The following is a 5,974-nucleotide window of genomic DNA, read 5'->3' on the forward strand; positions in this document are numbered from 1 at the left end:
CACCCTGCTATCCCAAAAGGGCTGGAGAGCATACCAAAACAACCACAGAACCTTCCGCAACTCTTGTGTAATGCCAGGTCAGTCAAAAATAAAACGCACATAGTCCATGATCTCCTTCTGGACCAAGAGGCTGACCTGGCTTGTTTCACGGAGACCTGGCTGGATGATGATAGCTCAGCCACCTGGGATCAGGTCTTACCAGCCAGGTTCTCCGTCAGTGAGCAGGTAAGGGAAGTGCCTTTGGTCCATGAAGACAATCTTGCCTTGAGCAGGATACCTATCCGTATGATGGACCACATTGAATGTATTTACCTCAGCTTAAAGACTAGGGAAAGTCTGGGGATTCTGTTGGTTTAAGGTCCATCCCGTTCCTTAACAGACTCCTTAGCCAAGCTGACACAACTGGTCTCTGAGCTGCTGCTGGAGTTGCCTAGGCTTTTGGTCCTGGGCGACCTCAGCATCCCTGTCAAAGCCCTTCTTCAGCATGCGCAGGGATTTCCAGGGCCTAGCTGCTGCTGCTACTGCTTATTCTACTGGCATCCTTTGCAGGAAAGGAAGGTATGCATGGGGGTTCAGCGGCCTCGCCTTCATTCCCTCCTTTCTTCCTTTGAAGAGACTGCAATGGAGCTCATGGTGCAGCGCTGGACTCAGAAGGGAAAGGCAGGAAAGGAAGGCTCTGCTTTGGAAATATAGCTCTCTCTGTGTACACTGTATGCATGTGTGTGTGTTTGCTTCTGCTGTTCCTATGGCTGGGAATGGAGCTGAGGACTGAGGAGAGAACAAAGGGTCAGTTTTGTGCAAATTCAGAACTTCTGTGCATCAAAGAGTCCAGTGTGTTGAAATAGTAAAGAACTTTATTGAGAACACATACTCAGAAATTGAGTGTTTAAGGCAGAACTGCCCACTCCAATCCAAACCATACATTACAACCCCAAAACCTAAAACGACACCCTCTTCCAAACCTAGCCCCCACCTCCAATTCCCACAGTCTATGCCCCAAAGGTAACAAGGACCCCTTTGCCATTCCCAGAAATTAGACCCCTTTCTGTTCTTACCAGCCTCCAACTTTCTTCAACCAACATCCCACACATTACAAAAGCAATCATTGCCATAACTATTCTAGACAACTGAAAGAAATCCTACCCCCCATCTAGCTAACGTATACCATGACCCAGAATCCCCAGCCAAATTTACAACCCAAAGCAACTATCTATACTATTAGCAATATAAAACCTAAACTTAACAAAATACAACTTTAAAACACAAATAGACATATGGACACACAAACCTTACAAACAAAATCACAAGTGCCTTTTCTTACCACTACTAGATTAAAAATATATTTTTGTATTCCTTATTGACAAAAATAATGTTTGTTCACTCCTGGGATTTGTGTGGCTTCTCTCCAGTGTGGACTCTCTGATGTTTCACTAGGTGTGTCTTCCGAGAAAAACATTTCCCACATTGCCGGCATTTGTATGGCTTCTCTCCTGTGTGGAATCTCCGATGCATGTCTAGGATTGACTTGTAAGCAAATTTTTCCCCACAATGCTGACATTTATGTGACTTCTTTCTTGTGTGGATTCTCTCATGACTGACAAGTTCTTCTGTAAACAAGGACAATGACAGACAAGACAATCTCAGCGTTAAGAGAGGAAGATGTTACCCCAAGATTTAGCCCCACATTCATCCCTCCCTATTTCAGATTAAATTAATAAAGTTGGTGTGAGTGACCTGAGCATGACCCTGTTCTAGATGCCCCCAAATCCATATAATGATTGTATCCTTACTCACAGGTGCTAGCAAAGAAGAGGTTGAGGGAACTTTCATGAAGAAATCTGTGGAATCAGAGAGTCAGGCAGTTGAAAAATATTCCATTAAACATATGTAAAAATATTTTGATTAAAAAGTGGCATCATATCCTGTGAGACTGTCATAGAGTACAGAGCCAGAGCCCAAGGCATGATGCAAGCTAACTGCAGAGGACGCTTCATGCTGTTTGGCTCCAATATATGACTCACAACCAATACAATATACAGCTCACATGCAGATTGGTGTGGATTGGACTGGAGTTGTGTGTACAAGAGATGGTGAAGTTGATGGAAGTCAGAGAGGAAAGCTTGCAAATATTTGTATTATTTTACAACTCAAGATAGAGAACCTCCAAGGATTTCAATGAAATCAACTGCGTTTGTGTCTTATTTTTAACTGTGAAAAGTGGTCAGTGCATTGCCAATATCTATATCTGGATATTTGCTTCCGTACTCTATGTTATTGTTGAGCTGCATTTGGGAGTATCACCCTCAGATTGCACTGTATATTGGCTCATGAACGTGATCGGAATTCAGAGCCAAGAAGGACCAAGAGCCAATGTGCTAATCCTTTTTGTCTGAGATATTTGCACCAAGCACCCATTGCATTCTATTTGGTTTCAAACCATTCTCTCCCCCAGGAATCTTTCTAAAGCAATTTAAACCTTTTTGAACACTCGGTTTCTGACCCAAAGAAACAATCACAGTATAAATATCTGCCCTGACTGGCTGTTCTTTGATGTCAGTCTAATTACAGACAATCAGTCTGTCGGTTTACATGGCTAAGCACCTCAATGCACTCACCAGCCCCACTTGCCATTGGAGTTACTGACTTCTCTCCCCTTTCTGGACCCTCAGCAATTGCAATCAAGATCCATCTAGGTAAAGTTTTACCATTAGCAAAGCCTCACACTATTCACCACTCCCACCTTTGTTAGCTAGTTCTTGTGTGTGTGTATGTGTGTGTTTGTGTGTGTGTGTATGAACACCTATATCTGTTTATGTGTGTGTATGCATGTATTTTGCTTTTTCCATAAATAAAATAAAAACCTATTTCAAATGCCTTTGAAGTTATCTGTGCTTCCAGGCCTGGTATAGTTGGGCTGAATACAAGATCACTCATGCTCCAACCAAACTATATGTCTGCTTTCAGCTAAATACCAAATTCCTCTAAAAGCACAGCACTTGCAATGTCCTCCCCAGACTCCAAGCATTTTGGGTTACAAAGGGCCTCTTTGTTCCATCAGCCATGAAACTAAGCAAGCTCAGGTAGGAAAAGAAACATTAGAGAAAAAGCAGGTTTTGTGTCCCCTTTCCTCCCTTCATAGATATTACTCATAATTGCTAAATGCAACCCCTAAATATGTCTGAAAACAAAGATTTGAATCGATTCTCAGAGGTCTGTCAAACCAGTTCTTAAAATCTGTCAAGTTTGTGACTGTCTCCCAATCCCCAAGGCCCCTCTCCTTTGGTGTCTCTCCAATAGTGCTTCACTAAACTACAAATTCAAATATTCTACAGGATGTTGTTATCTGTGGCCTGTTACAGACAGCCAAAATAAAGCTGCTTCGAGTCACAGTGGAGGTATGGTGTTTCAATGATGCATGCGTCCTTAAGAGTCCAGAAGCCACACCAAAGCCACGCTCCAGTCCTTAGGGCTGGAGCGTGGCTTTGGTGCGACTTCTGGACTCTTAGGACGCATGCATCATTGAAACACCATACCTCCACTGTGACTCGAAGCAGCTTTATTTTGGCTGTCTGTAACAGGCCTCAATTAAACTACACTTGAAAGGGATCTAGGACGCCTAGTAGACCACAAGTTGAACATGGGCCAACAGTATGATGCGGCAGCTAAAAAGGTCAATGTGATTCTAGGCTGCATCAAAATGAGTATAATTTCTTGATCAAGGGAAGTAATAGTGCCACTCTATCCTGCTTTGGTCAGGCCTCCCTTGGAATAATCCTGTGTCCAGTTCTGCGCCCCACAATTCAAAAAGGATGTTGACAATTGGAACATGCCCAGAGGAGGGCATCCAAAGTGCTGAAGGAAACCTCTTTAAGCAGAGGCTGGATGGCCATCTCATGGGGATGCTTTGATTTGGATTTCCTGCATGGCAGGGAGTTGGACTGGATGACCCGTGTGGTCTCTTTCAACTCTATAATTCTATGATTCTAAGCTCTATGAGGAGTGGCTTTGGAAGCTAGGAATTTTTCCTGGAGAAAAGAAGGCTAAGGGTGGATATGATATCCATGTTTAAATATTGGAAAGGGTCGTACTGATGAATGAGCAAGCATGTTTTCTGCTGCTACTGAAAAAAGGAGACACCACAATGGATGCAAGCCACAAGGAAAGAGGTTCCACCTAAACATTAGGAGGAACTTTGGGACAGTAAGAGCGCTTCGACAGTGCAATATACTCCCTTTCAGATTGATGGAGCCATCTTCTTTGGAGGTCTTTAAACAGAGGCTGGATGGTGCTTGGAATGTGTATTCCTGCATGGCAGAAGAGGGTTGTATTGGATGGCCCTTGTGGTCTATTCCAACTCTATGAATCTATAATTCAAGTGGAATCATAGCACCATGATAATTAAGCATAAAAGGGACCTCAGACTTCATAGAAAGGAGAATGGATTACGGTTCCTTACCCACAGAGGCCACATTCTGATAATTCTGCATCATCACATAACTGTACATCAGTCTCTGTTTCTTCGTCAACAGTTTCCATTCCTCCTCCGTGAAATAGACCGCCACATCCGCAAAGGTCACCTGCAACAGAAAAAAGCCCTCATCCAGAGAGTGACTAAGCAAAAGGGGAGGAAAGCACATGGTTCATCCCAAATATTATTTCATCACTTCACAACTCAGTCCAGGAAATAAACTTTAAATTCTGTCAGCAAGAAAAAAGCTACTGCCTTTGAGATCCAGTTTGTCTCAAATCTTTTCAATATAATATACAATATAATAAACAATATAATTTAGGCCATGTCTGGGATATAGAGGATGGATTATGATACTCACTATCCCAACACACACAGTACATAGCCACCAAACAATTATAGTGCATTTAGACATTTCTTGCCACATTTCAGAGGCAAAAGTTAATTTTAATAAACTGTTCTGGGGAGCACTGTGGGCTTGGGCCCACCCCATATTTTGACCCAGAGATGTTCTCTCATATCCCCCAACATTTCACAGATGGGAAAAGGAAGACACATGTGGACAAGCAACACCAAAAGGTGGTCAAGATGGCCAAAGTTGTTTATGAGGAAGATCACATAAGCTAGGAAGGGCACAACAGTTTGCTTTTGCTTCAGCCTCCTGGGAAGGGCAATATCCTGCCTCTTTCTTTCCTCTCCTCTCCCCACTTTTGTGTTGATGGGGGGCAAACTGAATGGCATTCAGGAACTGAAGTGAGCTGAGAAAGGGGAAGATAGGAGGAGGAGAGAGCAACCGGGACATTTTTAAAAGCCCCTGAAAAAGTGGAGTGAGAGAGGATTAACCAGGTCTGTCTCTGCTAAATTGGGAGAGTATGTTCTCCACTTGCTTTCATGAACTGGCCCAGAAGTGACACAGATGAAACTAATAGTCAAGAACCTCGACTCACCAAAGAGTTCTTGTACCTCTGCATCTTCTTTCTCTTGGAGCCCAACTCCCTCCGCTTGGCCTCTGTGTCGGCCATCAGGTGGGCAGGGGTCCTGGTGGTCTTGCACTTGGGTCACTTCCAGCAAAAGGTGCCCCAAAGCTGTGTCCAATGGGGCCGAGATGAAGTTCCTGAGAGAAGAGACCAGAGATTCAAAAAAGGACATGAATTGGATCTCCTATAAAGAATCAATGCAAATAGATAGAACTGGTTATAGAATAAAGACATGAGAAGATCCTAATGATCAGGGCTATGATCTTTCATGGTTTTTTTTACAGACAATTAGAGAGCTCTTCCTAATGGATAAAAACAATACGTTATTTGCAAATCAGACTCTGATCTAGAACAAGAAATAATGTTGAATAAAGATGCCTTATTAGCAAGACTTTATAATTGTATTCTTAAAAAGTCTATACAGAAGAGGAAGTTATTAAAGACAATACAATGAGATGGTCTCAAAACTTTGGTTTTGCAATTGAATTATACCAGTGGGAATACACTTGGAAAAACAGATTGAACTATA

At 42.8% G+C, this 5,974-nt stretch overlaps 1 long non-coding RNA gene across 1 annotated transcript; it reads right to left on the reverse strand.

Moving 5' to 3' along the window:
* Window positions 1–923: 923 nt before the first annotated feature.
* Window positions 924–4,533, reverse strand: LOC149290537 (uncharacterized). Its single transcript, XR_016277221.1, has 3 exons — window positions 4,457–4,533; window positions 1,795–1,838; window positions 924–1,607 (listed from the first exon to the last, which is right to left on the reverse strand). It is a non-coding gene; the product is annotated as an uncharacterized LOC149290537 (long non-coding RNA).
* Between the last annotated feature and the right edge of the window lie 1,441 nt (window positions 4,534–5,974).

The sequence above is a fragment of the Sceloporus occidentalis genome, unplaced genomic scaffold, assembly GCF_023333645.1.
Source record: "Sceloporus occidentalis isolate IW3139 unplaced genomic scaffold, rSceOcc1.0.p SCAF_39, whole genome shotgun sequence".
In the NCBI taxonomy this organism is placed as follows: domain Eukaryota; kingdom Metazoa; phylum Chordata; class Lepidosauria; order Squamata; family Phrynosomatidae; genus Sceloporus; species Sceloporus occidentalis.